This window comes from Sturnus vulgaris, chromosome 6 (genome assembly GCF_052056855.1).
Source record: "Sturnus vulgaris isolate bStuVul1 chromosome 6, bStuVul1.hap1, whole genome shotgun sequence".
In the NCBI taxonomy this organism is placed as follows: Eukaryota; Metazoa; Chordata; class Aves; order Passeriformes; family Sturnidae; genus Sturnus; species Sturnus vulgaris.
This window is the reverse complement of record NC_142248.1, coordinates 20,648,604-20,665,617: the sequence shown is the minus strand read 5'-3', so window position 1 is coordinate 20,665,617 and position 17,014 is coordinate 20,648,604. Positions and strand designations below refer to the sequence as shown.

Below are 17,014 nucleotides of genomic sequence, written 5' to 3'. Positions count from 1 at the left end.
GTTTCTCCCTCCTGCCCTCCCAGGAGAAGATAAGGATTCCGACGTCGGTCTCCTGCCCTTTTCCATGAATAGGAACTGCAATGGCAGCCACAAGAAAAGGCTTTCGCTGAAGCCGCGGTGGCTAAAAAGAGCCCAAGAAAAATAGTTACTGGTATGTTCAGTAAAACTTAGCAAAGCACAATAGTCTCTGCGGGAAACTTTGGGGGTTATTTGTTCATCAGGTGAAGTTCTCATCTCGGATCCAGCTGCCAGGACCACAGCATCTCCCAGGGAGGCCGCCCGTGAGGAGACGGGCACGCTAGGCAATAACCAGTGACAGACTGAGAGAGTTTTGAGACAGCCCAAAACAAATAAACAAGCTCTCCCAATTCTTCCACTGGGAAGATGGCTTTGATAAGGAAGCAGGGAAAGTTTTGAAGAGCTGCAGACATTTTTGCAAATGTATTTTAGCTGGTCTAAGTAGTTGAAGTAAATTGAGTGGTTGTTGGCTTTTTGCTTTATGTATTTATTTATTTATTTATTTTTTTCCTGAGACAATGCTACGGGGAGGGTGAGAATAAGAGCTTGACAAAAGACAGGGATACATTTCTCACCCAGAAAAAGCAGGAGAGGTCTGTAGAAGTGACTACCTGACTTGAATAAAGGAGAGGATTCTGGTGCAAGCAAAAGAAATTATTACTTTCACCCCATCCTCAGTGCTTTCGTTGAGGTACACCTCTGTGTGCAGTGCCAGGCACAGGGCACTTGAACCTGGCAACATAACCGATCGAAATGCACTGTCCTAATGTTCACCTACTCGCTCTACTAAGACATTTTAAAGCCGTCTCCAGCTGATCTTTCCCCTGCCCCCAACCCCACTTTCGGGACGCGCAGGAAGGGTGCGAATGTGAAATTGCCCAGAGGCAGCACTGGCCCTAGGGCGCTCCTTGGGCGGATGTAAGGTCCCAGCGGGTCTCTGGGCCTGGGTCCCTCTCCCGCCTGGGGTGCTCCTGGCATTTCGGCATAGAGACTAGGGCCCCCAGCTTTCGCGCTTTTGAAGTGTCGTTCGCCCTCAAGTGCTTGGCTGTAAATAAACGCCATAGCAGTGACAACATAGCCGTCCTGCAGTCAGAGCGGAGTCTGCCTCTGCACCTTTCCTCTGCAACACACGCCGTCAGCGTTTTAATTCCAGCTCCAAAGGGAACCTGCAATTATAAGCCCCCCTCGTCCCCTCCCGCTCACATTCTCTTGTCTGAAACATTCACTGAGGAAGGTTATTTGGATTGAGAGTAAAATCAAACAGGGAGGGGAGAAAGAAAAAAGAAAACCCAACATAAACCCAACAACCCAGCAAACCCTTCCATTTGCTATTTACAAACCTCATTGTCATGCTTCACTCAGGCTGTCTGCCTAGCCTAGGGAAATAAATGTGACTGAACCAGAGACAAAGCCGATGCAGCTGTATTTGAATTTCTCAAACACTGTCAAACGTGCTCTTGTCTCATAATTCTCGGGGTTGTTGTTATTATTATGAACATCATACCTAATGTGAACATACTCGAAAGAGAGCTGCTTGGCAGTGGAGAGATGTGGTTCCGATCGGGAATGCACAGAAATTTCTTTAGCAAAAAAGATAAGGGCTCGTTTTCCCTCTTGCTTGGAAGCCTAGGAAGATAAATTAAGGAAAATTTGAGACCTATAATTTCTCTCCTTTTTTTCCCTCTCTCTCTTTTTTTTCCTTTTATTTTTTCTTTTTCTTTTTGATTCCTTGTGTTTTCCCTATTTCCGCAGAAGCGGTTAGGTTTGACTATCTAATTTCCCAGGTGATAACTCACTTCGGCAGCCTCGCACTGCAGCAGCTGTGGGAAGGAAACCGAGAGCACCGTTCCCTTAAGAGGGAAAGGTGTCCGCTGGCGGACACCTCCGAGCAGTCATGTCAGCTTCCCTTTCCGGGGCTTCTTAGGAGCTCCAGTATGCCTGGTGTTAGCAGGACTATCACCAAGCGGGTCTTTGCTCTCGACTCCTTTGGAGACGAGGAGGCTAAAACACTCCGACGCCGCCACAGGAGGTCTCTAAGGGATACCTGGGAGCATTGCCATATATCTCGCCTTAGATGCCCCGCTTCCGACGGGAATGAACAAACCCTGCCAGCCCCTTTCCCAAGCCCCGCCGCCCTGGCAGGCCGGGGAGGGCTGCGGAGCTGTCGGGAAGCTGAGGCAATGCCCCTCGACGTGTCGGGAGCGGAGGCGGCGCCGGCCCAAGCCAGGACGGACCCTCGGGTCCCCCCTTCCTCCGCCCGCGCCCCTTGGCATGTCCTGCAAGACCCATCGCCCTCCCGGGCGCCGTTACCGTGTCAAGAGGAGGCTGACCCCCGGTCTTTGGGGAAAAATGGGGTCCTGCGAGACGGGGGGACAGATCTCCCTATCCCAGCTGTAAGCTCCGTCCTCGCCATCCACCTGGGCAGCATCTCCCCAGCCCTTCTTTCTATTTATTTGTTTATTTATTTATTTATTTATTTATTTATTAAAACCAGCTGCTTCTTCGTTGCCACACTCCTCAGACGGCCCTTCCGAGCTCCTTTGCCGGGAAGAAGTTTCGTGTCACCTCTTCCCGGCGGGACCACCGCCTCCGAGCAGGGCCGCCCTCTCTCCCTCTCTCCCCAGCTCCTTCGCTCCGTGCCCTCCGCGGTTTTCGTTGCACGGTGTCCTTCAGTGAGTGGAAGCAGAGAAATGAAAAGTACTGTGATCAATTATTGGTTTTAGACCATATTTATGGACGTGTAGAAGTAATAACAGTTATTTACTTTGTCGAAACGTTTATTTCGCACTTGGTATATTTCCTTACAATCGGAGAACCGACGTGGGAAAAATAAGCACAAATAAACTAATGCACGAAAAGTACGGTTTTAGCTAAAGGTGATCCTTCTCCTGTCTAATTTTCCCGGGTGCGTTTCTTCCTCCTGACATTAATTCAAACCAGCGAAAGGGCTAAATAGATTAATCTCTAGCCCTCAAGTCAAGCAAGAACCAAAATAATAATTTACTTGTCTGCCCCCTTCATAAAAGAATACTTTTCCCTTTTCTTCAAATCATGGATGAAGAACAATCAAAAGCCAAAGCAGCTAGGAGGGCAGGAACCCTTTAGAGTCTTTCGAGGGTTTGGCTCGGGTTCTCTCCTCGGTCCTGCGGACTACCTTGTTCTTGCTCCCTGCCCGAAATTGCCGGAGACTGCCTTCCCCCCTGAGTGCAGGGCTGCATCTGCTTTAACACCTCCTGACCAGGCTTTGTCCCTTTTGAAGCTTGATAGATTCTCTAATTTGTTAGCAGCACTTCGACTGCCCCCAGCGCAAGAAGAGGAATGATGCCAGAGGCAGGGAAATAGACACCACTCTGGGATACCACAGTCTTAGTAATAGCGCTTTCACATGCACGTGTTTCATACATCGCTTGCATCAGGGTGACCTCAGCGAGGGGGACAAGGAAGGGTTGGGGAGGGAAGAATTAAAATAAGATACAGTGCTACCGTGTATGTCAAGGATTTCAAGTAGAATAGTTCTTTATTCCAAGGTAACACTTCCCTGTTGAGGGCTCTCGGTCTTCTTTGAATTTCTTCAGTTCTCATATTCCCGCTATTCATTTTATTACCAGCGACAGTATGTGACAGTGCCCCACATTGGGTGACACGTGTAGCCACTGGCGAACAAAAAATGATCCTGGCTGCCCGCAAACACTCTACAGTGAGCTGTGCGACGGCTCAGTTTGTGCCTCTCACACGGAGCAGCCGGTGCCTCCTTCCCCACCACCCGGCCACGGCACCTGCTGGTCTACTCCGGACCACAGGCAGGACTGGGAGCTCTCTGACCAGCATGGTTATGAAACCATCCCGTTCTCCACTCATTCCCACCCTTTCTATTTGCTCCACAGTTAAAACTGACACTTTCTATGGACCATGGCATCTTGCTGCAGGATCTGCTAGGGCATGAGCAAGAAATTTTGGAGAGGGCAGGGCACCTCACCAATATTTGCGGGTGTCAATTTGGAAATGTGTTTTTTGTATCAGTCTCTGTGACACATGCAGTCTGTTGTCTCCTTTGGGGACAGAAACATGCTGCCCTTTTCCTTAGATACCTAGTCTTTGTGCAGTGTCCATAAACAATATATTAGACAGTATTAGCTGGAATCAGAGCCTTCAACATCTTCCTGTTCTGCTGTTGGGGCTGCCCCTAGTTAAGGTCCCACCAGCACCGACAGATACTCACTGTCAGTGCACTTCAGGACCCTTGTCTTGTGCCTTGGTCCTGAAGTACAGGGAATAGGGCCAAAGATGAAGCTCAGCACTCAGCTGGACCACTGTCCCAGCTCTGTAGATCCCTCCATGAAGCACAGCCCTCCCTTTTGCAGCACAGTCTGCTCAGGATTCCAGCATCAGACATTCCCAAGGAAACCTATAGGCCTGACGTTGTGCACACTGCTTTGCTTCTGACCCTGCTCTTCAGTTCACATTTTCAAACCCCTGCTCTGCCAGCAGCTCCAGCTGGAGAGTTTCTCTATTCTCTCAGGTATCTTTATGTTTATGATAGAAGGGACAGAATAAAAGAGGAAGACATTTGGTCTTTAGACCCACAGTTCTGATGCTACTTTGGCACAGTGTTGCCATTTGAGCAGCTCCACCTCCAACTGCAGTACGCTTCTCACTTAGATAAGGTTCTTCCAGTTTGTGAGCAAGTTAATTCTCCTGGTAGCTGTCCAAGATTATAGCCCTGTCTTTCAGACAAAGTAAGGCAGGCAAGTTAAAACTTTATAACCACAAATTACTTAAATTTTTTCCTCAAGTGAACTATTTTAGTTGATTTAGACAGATCACATTGGATAATAAAATATAATCCGAAACCTACCAGGAAGTTTTCAACATATAAAAAAATGGCAATCTTATTTAATCTCTGTGAAAGATAATTGTTTGCCCTTGATGTATGCTTTGCATTCTTGAAGAATATCTTTTGAGGTATAATATAAAATTTGAAATCTTATATATGCACCTTTACAATAGTAATGTAGTACAAGCTCTGTGGGAGGTGACATTTCAGCAAGATACTTCCCCTTGACTTTGTTTATTCCAGCAGTTTAAATTCTACCTCTGGTGATAGCTGTTAACTTGGCAATGTGAAAAGTGCTACATGATGTGTACTGTGCTCAGTCAGCTCATCAGAAGCTTACCAATTACGACTGTGGAGCCCATTCTTCTTGCCACAGCATGCCACCCACCATGCATAACCGGGACAGCTGATCTTCACATGTGCATAAAATCTGAAAGTATGCACACATTTACTCAGAAGCCATGCAAAGCAGGCACAATAAGTCTGCTTCTTCTTAGAAGCCTTTTTATTTCCTGCAATAGCTCATACACAAGCTGTTGTAGATAATTTCTTGCTCCCTGCCTGCATTGGAAATGTCAAAAAGGGGAGCTTTTGAATGCCACCCTGCAAGAGGATAAGCTTTGTACATGTCAGGCATTCAGGACACCTGTGTTGGGACCTGAATTGTGAAATAGGAAGTTGCAGCTATCAGGATTATCCATCTCACCCAGGGCTTGGTCTCCATTCACATCTTTGAGGTGCTTGGGAAAGGAGGCACTGGGAAGCAGATTGTGGACTCAATTAAATAATTGAAATATGCTGGAATGGCCCATAAATTTGGCATCTAAGCATTATGAAATTAAGAAATTTGTTAACAAAAGCCTTTGTAAGCCTATTTCTGCAGGATGAAATATGATCTCTGTTTAAGGTCTCTTAACAACATCAGTGAAGCAGGATTTAATTCTAGACAGATGCTATTTGTCAAGTTTATAGGGAATGTTTGAGCTTCAAAAATAATGCTACCTTTGAGCATTCATTTTTGTTTAGAATATCCAACTGAACATACGAAGTCCAGATTGGGCTTTTTGTTAAATTGCGATTTGCACTTATCCAAAGATATTATTTTCTTTATTTTGAAGCAACTATTTTCAAAGACATTTAGTGCCAGACTCTGTCACCTTTGACTGTAGTTTCTTTTGCATCAGCTAAAATAGAAGTAACTCTGTTCAAGTAAGCAGAGTAACACTACTGAAAAAACAGAATAAATAATCAGAGAATCAAGCCCTTTGAATAGCAAATGACTCCATAAATAGTCCCATTGATTTCAGCAGTATTTTATGGCATAAGTAGCTACATTAGTGGAAGCAGCATACAAGACCCTTTGGGCTTGGACAGAGAAAAAAATCCCCAAATCATAATTATTTAAAAAAAATATTCCAAAGCACATCAGTGACTTGACATGTTACTAGCTTATTGCATGACTTACCAAAGACAGAATCAAGTGAGTTGATGATAAAGATGATTCCTCTGTTTATTCCTGTGACATGAAAGCTGGGTCCCTTATTTACAAAAAAGAGTAAGCAAATAAAGCCACACCAGTGCAGTGCTTTCCATTACCCTTTAAAAAATGCTTCTTTAAGTCAGGAAGAACATTTTAGCAGAGTTGCCCCTTCTCTGTTTATGGGCAGTATCAAAATATGAGAATGTCATGACATGGTCTTCCCTGGCTCTATTGCTTTGGATGATGGAAAAACTCTTTTGCTTGCTTTTCCTTGAAATCTAGTAAAAAATAAGTGAAGTCCAAACATGCTGTCTTAATTATGTTTCTTTGGCTAAACACATTCCTCAAAAACAGAGAAGTGTTCTCTGGAAATGTTTTGTGGCATCTTTACGCCTGAATATGAGAACTGTGTCTGGATCCAGAGAGCAGTAAAACACCTACCCAGCTTAAAGTCTTCTGGAGCCAACAAAACTGTTCCTGGGATCAAATTGTTGTGCTGTGGACCCATTTCTGAAAGTGACTTTGAGAGGTTTAACTCCACTTAGAGAGTTGGAACATGATGCACAAGAGCAGGGGAAGAAGCCACGATGATCGGGGAATATAACTGCCTGACTAGAAATGGCATCAGATCCCCCATATCTTCCTGCCAGTACTGAACTTGGAGTCATCATTCTCGGGAAGCAGGTGATGTATTTCAAGTATTCAATAAAGAACTGTGCACCCACGTATACTGTACTGCTGAAAACTTTTGTAATTACAGTAATTTTAATGAAACCACATCAGCTTTGTCCTTGCCTTCCTCTCATTGCTTTTCTTTGTACTCTCTTCTTGTCATATCACATAGTAACTGTAAAAAATGTTTTGTCCAAATACAAACTCTCTGTTCTGAGTGCCATTCTGCTATCAGCAGGAACAGTATTTCAAATAAGATGCTGGGCATTTGCCTCTATGAATAGCTTCTTCTTTGCACATGCTAGATTGTGAAAAACAGATATATACCTTTTGAGTGCACATTTTTCATTAAGAACCTCTAGAGCACAAAAGGAAGGGGTCACAAAAGGTGAAAAAAAGATATCTTTAGCTTTATCGCAAACAGTTCTCTGCTGTGTTTCCTCAGTTATGACCAAGCTGTGGCTATTTTCTATTGAGCATGGAGCATTCTTATTCCCAGAAAATTTTAAGGGAAGGACTTTGAATAGGATTCTACAGTGCTGATTTTTCAATGCTATCTGACAGCAGTCTGCCATTTCTTCTCTTTCCATATGACAGTGAAATGACACAAAATGGATACAATTTTTCCTCTCTGTCAAGTAAGGACAAAGATGTGTACCACCCCATACCTGTACTGCCCATGCTGTTATCCCATGGCTGAAGGGTAAGAGGTCTGCCTATATCCACAGTTTTGGGGAATATATCCTGTTTGGTGCTCACAGTGTACCTTGCAAAAGCAGCTGGAGGAGGTTAGATGGAGGCTGGCTCCCTGGAGTTGATTTTGTAACCTTTTGGGTTAGAAATACTGTCTTACTGGTATGGGTTCCTAGTGAATTATTGATACCCTTAAAACAGAGAGGACAAGGAGAAGCTAATGAGATATTTGTGAACCAATACAGCAGTGAAAGATTCCTAAGAATGGATTTTTTACCACCTCACCACAAGCTGGAGGGATATTTGGTGCTGGATGCAATTCTGATCCCTAGTCTCGTAAAATCTCAGATCCCTTTTTATAAAGTGGCACTCTAATTTTAAAAGAAAATTTCCAGTTACTAGCAAAAAGTCTACCCAACTTCTCAGAAAACGTAAATGAAAATTGAGATTAGACTGTTTTCTAAAAATCACTTATTTCTAAGCAATCTCTTGATATTTAGTAGGGAGAGAAAAAATATTAGGTTTATAATTTTTGGTGTTTGGATAATTTTCCCCCATACTTATCCTGAATAATAAAAAAAAAAATTGAAAAGGATCTCTTGAAATATTTCCTTTACCGAGTGATTATGTTATGTCTTACTTTGTTTAAAAAAGTCGATAATGTCTAGTATGAATTAGTGAGGGATTTTAAAGGGTCTTGTCCCTAATTTTTTTTTTTCATTTTTATTTTCTGGATTGAAACAATATTCTTTCCCTTTCCCTCTTTCCCTTTCCCTTTCCTTTTCTTCTCCCTCTTTCCCTTCCTTGTTTTTTTCCCTTTTTTTTCCTCCCTCCCTTTCTTTTTCATTTTTCTTTCAAACCAGTCAATAAAACAACTAGCCAAACATATTTTTATTCTTTTAGTTCTGCTCTGAGATAAATTTACTACACAAGATAGCACCGATCAGAAGCCCAGTAGCCCAATGTTCTCTAATGACTCACAAATCTACCTCTGCAATATCAGTGCAACTTGATCTCACTGCATCCATAACAGTGTCCAGTTTCACGAGTTGACAGTGGTGGCGTGAGAAGGAGTGAAAATCGACAGCAAGTTGACAGAATACTGCTGGGACTACTCCTCTGGGGTCCATCACACAGTCATTTTATCTCTGCACCACTGAAAAAACCCACTAAAAAACTAACAAGTATGATGCTGCCAGAGTAGCTTTCATAGGGAACTGATTTTAGGTGTTTTTAGGTGTTTGTTATGAATGAGGTTTTCCTTTTCAGCCCTTGGGATTATCCTTATATACAGATGGAGACATAAAAGATGATGGGTGAAAACAAAATCAGATGGAAAGAGGAAATTATTTGTTTCCTTCATATGTTTGCATTGTGCTGAGTGCAGCAGGGTGCTGAGATGGACTCCTCAGATGCTATCACTGTAACTGAAATATCATGTAGCTCCATGTCCCATCAAGCTCCTCTGCCAAATTCTATAATGTGATCACTTATTTGGCTGTGTATAATCTATACAATCAAAAGGGAAAATGCATTTTCTTTTAGATACCAAGCCTATTTTCTGTTTCTGTTGGTGTGCAAAATTCATTGTAATGAGGAGCCATTTTATTATTGTGGTTCCTTGGTTGTGTTTTGGTTTCTGTTGTTTTAATGAAAACAATGAAACAAATGGTTCTGAGAACAGCAGAGCTAATGAAGTCATGTTTTGAGGATTTGTACTTGACAGTCTTAAATCCCTTCCTTTGTCCCATTACAGCAGCTTTGACCATTTATACTGAGGTTTATGCTCAACTCCATTAGACTTCCCCCTTTCCAGTCTGCTCAGCTGCCTTTCAAGTCTGCAGATATCAGCTGTGCAGAGGACATTATATGCTCTCAGTAGCTCAGAGCTACTTTTGCACTGCCATGCTGGCAGAATACTTGCTGACTGGGTAGCAAGAGGTCAATCAAAAAAGGTAACTGCTGAGTTGTCACTGATGTTTTATTCCTAGTGGGACAGCAATCTGGCTCTGTGTCCTCTATCTAGACATCAATTTAAATGAAACTTGTGAGACTTCTCTTTAAGGCTTTCACCTCATTCTTATATTTTTCTGATTTGGCCAGGAATTTTGGAGGTTATGAGGAGTACAAGGACAGACAGACAATGTATCTCAAGTAGATCAATAATACAATATTTATAAAGGCTAATTAAAAATAAAAAGTTAAATTTCCAAACCAAATTGTGTCTCAGAAACAAAATATCTTTAACATTATTGTGGCTTGCATTACTAATTCATATAAGAACTTTCAATATTTTACTAAGAAAGATTTTTGATAGAGTTTGAGTGAGAGAAAAACACATCTTTTAAAGGCATGATAACAAAATTTGCTAGTTATGAGTCCATCTAGGCTGAGAAATGAACATTTGAATCATGGCACTGACACTGAAATCCTTTTTTTATTTTAAATTTTCATCTGGCTCAGAACCTTGCACTCTTGTGTGGTTTTGACTATCTGTTAGAGCGTTCAAGTTGTATCATAAATAGCAGTATTGAAAACATATGCCACGGGGGAAAGAAATATGTAATAAAACCAGCTGTCATTATATGATAATGAATTTCACTCACTACTGAGCTGGATAAGTGTTTTTCATAGGGAAACAAGTGGCAAATTCAACAAAGAAAAACGTGTGTAAACCTTTCAAGTTTTTAAGCCAGCCCTAGAAGATATAAATCACTTTTATCAAGTGGAAAAATAATCTGGGAGCAATTTTGAAGCTGAAAACATCTAGTTTATTAAATTGTGAGTAAGAGCAACATGGTAACAGTTTTCACATATGTAGGAGAGAAATCTTTTTAAGGCACCAGTTTTAGGGTACACAGTCATGAGAAAGAAGATATAAATCAAGTGTTTAAACATTCCTAAAGGTTAGAATTTATTAGACAGAAAAGTAACTTGAAAAATGTCAGTAAAGATTTCATTATGTGGGAGAAGAGAAGCGAAGAAGTTTGGCTGCATTATTAAATATATATAATGAGAAGTATCCTAGCTTTGGAGTGAGAAAGCTTAGATTTTCTCATTGTTCATTCACAGTTTTAATTTCTATGATTCTATGACTGAGTCTCATATTGAAGCCCCTTTCCTCTGCTGGAGCTAGCTAGCAGATAAAATAAGCATGTATATCATGGCAAATAAGCAGTCAGGTTAGCATAGCATAACACGGCCACAGAGTATTTGTGCTATTAGGACAACAGTCTGTAAATTTCTTTCAAATTCTCTATTTAAAGTAGGTTGAACTCCAGCTGGTGACTATTATGTTCTGAAATGGTGTTATTATCTCCAAGGGAATACTGCAAGAACACAACTACTTCGGGAATCTTTCCTTAAGGACAAAGTTCATACACATGCTCCCTCCCACCTACACACCCACCCACCTTGTATATGTATAGATAGCTCCTTTAATGAAGAATTGTAATTATAGATCATGTTTTAGCATAACTGAAAGCAAATAATTTCTCTTTGGAAAGATATGGGGTCAGTTGCAGGATGTAGGAACAAACTCAGCAAGAATAAAGCTGCAGATTTTTAAATGTGCAATATATTAAATAAACCCACATGACTAAACTTCCACATGACTAAACTCACTTGATTCAGAGATGTTTTCAAGATACATGAAGAAGAGTGTCAGTTCATAACAGGAACAAGATTTTTGAATCAGATGTAGTTTAACTCAGTAAGTGAGTAAGCTTGTAAGGTCTTACTGAGCTTATAAAAGCAAAACAACATATTTGCACTGTCAGAGAATTCACTGGAAAATATGCTCATGTAAACAGGTAGGATGCAAATGTAGCTTTCATGTGGGATTACAGCCTGAAGGTTGCTTGGTAATGGTGTCACATAAGTAGTTGCAGAAAAGCGACTGGTTTCATTGCTGTCATTTGGATTTGTCACTGTCTTAGAGGGCACAAGGGTGGTTTTTTGATATTTTCTGAAATCTGCCAATAAGATTTTTTTTTAAATTGTGCTTTGACATCTGGCATTTAAGGCATTAAAGAAAACTTGCAGGTTTGAGCAAGCACAGGCCTCCTTCTGTGTTGTGCAGGTGACTCAAACAGGCCAGCACAGGATTAAACTTCCTCAAATAGACTCTCTTGGTCCTGAAAGACCTAGCTGGGCTGCTTTGAAGGGAGAGTAAAATCTTTTCATTTCAAATGTGCTAGGCTGCTGCACTGAGAGTTTTGGGAAATACAGACAAAACCAGGACTTCCTACACAGTGCCTAGTCCAAGTAGAAAGATCTTCTACTGAGACAAAACTCCAGCTCTTTTCTGACAGACCCATGCCAATCAGTCACAGCACAGACTGTGCTCAACAATGTTCATCTAGCCTAATTTAATCTCTTCCAGAAGAGACTTGGCATAATTTACAGCTACCCCAAGGTACCATTAACCTCTGATGAAATACAGGATTCTGCCAAACTGGAAAAACAGAGGTTCCCAGGTCTCTGTACTCAATTTGGAGAGCTGCTCCTTATTGAGTGTTTTGTTTTTCCAGCTCAAATAAGGGTAAATCAACATTTTCAAATAACACATGTACGTAGCAGTTTTATTAGAATTTGTCTGTCTCACATTTTTACAATGGTCCATGGAAATCAAATCAAGATAATAGCAGGAATAATTGACCAAAGAATAGCAGTTTCTTTAATCAAGCGAATATGATGATTAAATCAAAAGCTTTAGATCTGTGGATATCATCAATGGTCTTTGGACTATTAATAACAATATGTCATCAGTGAATTTTAAAAATGCATTTTTGGAGGGTGAAATGTCTATATCTAGATGGAGAAAGGTCAGAACAGTATTATTTCTAATTAAATCCATTAACGGTACTGTTGACAGTTTTTCAAGTGATTTAGATTAAAATATATCACTGAAGTATAGCAATACTTACAATGAGAAAAGCTCAAATCCTACCATTTCTTAACATCAAGTATGCTTTCCCTGGAGTCTTTAATCCTTAATAGGATCTAAACAATATTTTAAATAATTAATAATAATACTACTACAGCAGCAAAACCAACAACAATAGAAACCAGAACAACAAAATACAACTGAAGAAAGGCTTGCTTTTCCGTCAGAAACCTTGGCAGAAACATTGAACAGCACTGAAGCCTTAGAGGCACTATTGCTTCCTGTTGTTGTGCAGCAGCCACGGGGAAGGTGAGCCGCCTTCTATTCCTTTTGTGCACAAGAAAGCTCTTCAGCACAAGAGCACATTCAGGCCTGTAGAGATTTCCCAGCCTAGGGAAGCAACAGCAAGCATATTCTGGGTGTTACCATGGTGTGTGACAGTGCAGAGCTTTCCAAAACCAAGGCACACCAGTGCACCAAACACCATTGCTCGCATAGTGCAGATAGACTTTGCATGTATGAATCCACTAACAGGTATAGTGAAAGACTATCTGTACATCCATAAAGATGCACGAGAAGATATGATTCTTCTGTTTCCCTTGCCTGCAGGGAAGGGAGATTACAATTTTCTATGGCAATATTTAGTGGCATCAGCTTGGAAATCCTAGTCTTTCTCCTCTTCCTTCAGCCACTGAGTTACAGTTTCCAAGGGAAAAGTTTTTTATAGACAGTGATGTCTTCCTGCTTTTTTTGTCCTGTGCATTGGCCAGACAAATACCGTTTGAAAAACAGATGTGATTTTCTAACTGATGATAGTATCAAAACCACCACAAGGAAACTGGATGAGGTGCTTATGCAGCTCATTTCTTACAGTGTGTTATTGCTGAATGCAGCTACTAATTTGGTGTTCCTCAGATTGTCTCATTAAAAGAGATACTTTGCATTAATTTATTAACACAGTGTACATTTCATGCCAGCTCTGTAGAAAACTGGGCATGAAGCTGTTTGGCATCATACAGGCAAACTTGTTTGTGATAGACAGTGCACATTTGTGAACAGGACAGTGGCACCAGTGGCACTTTTACTGCCTGCCTTAGGAAGGTCTGCAGGGACAGTATGAGCGCCTGGGAAGCAGACTTCCATATGTTAACTGTGCAACCACTGAGACCAGAAAAGAAAGATGGCCCAGGTACTGTGGCCTGGACATAGCCACTTTCTTGGACAGAAATAGTTTTGCTATTACCCACGTAAATCATATACAGTGGGATGGAGCTTGAGTGGTGAAAGGAATCATGGCTGGCTGCAGAAGGTCCTGGAAGCCTGTTAAGCTGAATATAATCTATCACCCAGTGCTTTGGAGCTCTTACTCACAAATAAGCAGAGGTGAGCAATTTTGTGCTGTAAACGAAGCACAAATAAGGTATGTATAATGTATCGAATTAATAAATATGAGATCTTTGTACTTGTGGTTTTTTATTTTAAATCCTTCTTTAAACGCAACTGCAGTGTTTCAGGTTTCTTAAAAATTATTTTTTCAATTATTTTAGCCCTTTTCTACTAGAATTTGTCATTTTCATTTCATAAGTGCTCATATACTATCAAACTTTTTTCCTGTTCTGAACACCTTTGGTGTATCTATTTCTCTACCATTTATAGAACAATTTTCTCTAATATCAACAGCTTTTATATACTATACTACTTCCTGACTGCAGCTCATTTGTTGAAATTTCCAGCATATCTTCTAGAATATATTGATAATTTTAACTTTTTTTTTTTATGTGAAGGGATGCTAGCTTATCACAAATTGTCATAAATTCAAAAGTACAATGTGCTGCAGTGGGAAACTTAAAAGTATCCAATATGTACTCTTCTTTCATTTTTCTGATAATCTCTATTTAGTTCTGTTAACACTTTCTCAGAATAGAAAGTAGTCCATTTAGAAATTATTGGATCATCTGTTTTGTCCTCAACGAAATGATATTCATTCACCCATTAATAGTCCCTTGTTTCCTATCCAGAGCTCACTTAGAAAATCCCTCTAAACCTCCCAGAATAATGTGAAATAAACAAATGCACTTAAATATTTCTTAATGTAAAATGTTACAAGTTTTTGATAATATCACAATTTCTAAAAAAAGGAGGAAAGGAACAATTAAAAAATTGTTAGTTGATTAAATTACTATAGCAATTTCCTTGGGAAAAATATGTGCTTTTTCAGGTTATAGCTCTACCCAAGAGTGTCTAATACAGCTCAATAATTTTGACGTATTTTATTTTGGGGCATATTTTTGCTCTCTTCATTCATATGCAAGATCTTTATTTTTTCAGAACAGGAAAATTAACTCTCCAGACAAAGCAGACTTCTTCCAAGCTCTGGAAGAAAATAGAAAAAATATTTTTTTAATTTGAAAAAAATGAAAAATCAGCCTCTGTAAGAATTGGAAGGGGGTAGTGTGTCTTGGTGTTCTTTAGGTGAAAGAAGAGCTACAGTTGAAGTCTGCTGAAGCAGGGCTTAGAGATGGATCATTTTCCCTTCAGTTCTCGCTGATGCTTCTCAGTGAGGAAACCAACTCCCTATCCAAAGCTGGCTTTCCTATTCTGTACAATGTCATGGTCTAAGTGGTGATTTTTGTTTTTGGAAGTATGAAATACAAATGTTCATCATGTTTTATCTTTTTATTAATGCATATAGTTCCTGAAGTCAGGAATGGACACTTTCTTATTGATATACTTTTGTGTTAGTGTTTGTGTATAAGGCAAATGGGCTAAGATGCAAAAATGTATCCTGTTGGCTTTAAAATGTCAGCATGATCAACTAGTCTTTTCCAAAATTATGAATCATGACATACAATTAAAATTTCTTAAAATAATGAAATGCAACTATTTTTGATATATATCTATCTATATAAATAAAATATTTGGATTTACTCAATTATCTCTTTCTCTTATTTTTCATAGGATGTACTTTAAAGTAGTTTAAAATAGGTTTTTAATAGTTTTTTAAAATCAAATGAAGTTTGAAAATTGCTGTTCCAAAAAAAAGATTCAAAAGAAGAAAAAAATATCTTGTGTAATGTGAGGACTTTAGGTGCAATGGAATTTAGGAATAATGGCTAATTTTCTGACACTCACAGAAAAGTTGTACATAGTAATACCATTTGGATTGCTATTTTATCCTATTTTCCCACATTTTGAACACCTAACAATTTTCTGCCAGAGACTTTTTAGATGTAGTCCTTCCTAGCCTTTTTGAAGTCTGAAACTAGCTTCAAAATTCTGTCATAGCTGTATCCCCTGCTTAAAACTATATTTCTATTGGATTGGACTCTTTTGAAAAGCTTTTGTACTTCTTATTTTCCAGTGGGAAATATTGGTAGGTTCAATTTGTTTGTTACTCAGCAGTATGTTTATTCTTCAGTACCTGGCTTTTAGTTTTCTGTTGCAGCATTTGCAGACTTTAACTGTATCTACTCATGGTTGCCTCACAGTTTGGCTTTCATTGTTTTTTGATATAATTCTGCTTACTCTATGAGTATCTTAGCATGTAGGTTCACTACTACTGAGGACAGGAAATATTTCTCAGAAAGGAGGATGGCAAAAATGAGTCTACATATACCTGGCCAATTAAACACTGGTCCTAAGACAGCTGTGTAAGGATTATACTTCCTACTTTTACTTTGAAAGTGCATCAGGTTCCCAAAACTACAATAAAATTGCTTTGTGCCTTTATTGTTTGGAGTTTTTTGTGAACTTACTAGAAGGTTGCTCCATTACTGAACTGGTGATGTTCCCAGTAGCTGTTGGATGTCACACTGTTCATTACCTCCATATGGTTGCCTGCCTCATCTTTGCATCTTGCTGCAAGAACAAGAAGGTTGTATCTCATTTAAGAGAAAGTCTCTTTGTCATAGGTAGAATAAAGGAGCATGACTGTGACTACCTGACACCATAGATTGTATTGGTTTTGCACGGCCTGGCTTTTTGGTAGCAGGGGGGTCACAGAAGTGGCTTCTGTGAGAAGCTGCTGGAAGCCTCCACCATGTCTGGCAGAGCCCATCCCTGATGGCTCTGAAGGTGGACACGTCGCTGGCCAAGCCTGAGCCAATTAGAGATGGTGGTAATGCCTCTGTGATAACATATTTAAGAAGAAATCAAAACAAAGGTTGCACAGGGAAGGACAGGAGTGAGAATGTGAGCAGAACAACATTCCTAAGGTCAGTGGAGAAGGAGGTGCTCCAGGTGCAGGAGCTGAGATTCCTCTGCAGCCTGTGGTGAGACCATGGGGAAGCAGGCCATTCCCACAGAGGTCCACACTGATGCAGAGATCAACCTGCAGCCTGTGGAAGAGGAGCCCCATGCTGGAGTGGGTGGATGCTTGGGAGGAGGCTGTTATCCCATGGGAGATCCATGGATAGAGGGGCCCTGCTCT

General features: G+C 40.5%; 1 long non-coding RNA gene across 1 annotated transcript in view; it reads left to right on the top strand.

The window, feature by feature from the left end:
• The first annotated feature begins 2,286 nt into the window (after positions 1–2,286).
• Positions 2,287–17,014, top strand: part of LOC148223349 (uncharacterized) — a 40,380-nt gene continuing 25,652 nt past the window's right edge. The window contains exon 1 of the long non-coding RNA XR_015804562.1: positions 2,287–7,707. This is a non-coding gene — a long non-coding RNA (uncharacterized LOC148223349). The remainder of the gene's footprint in view (positions 7,708–17,014) is intronic.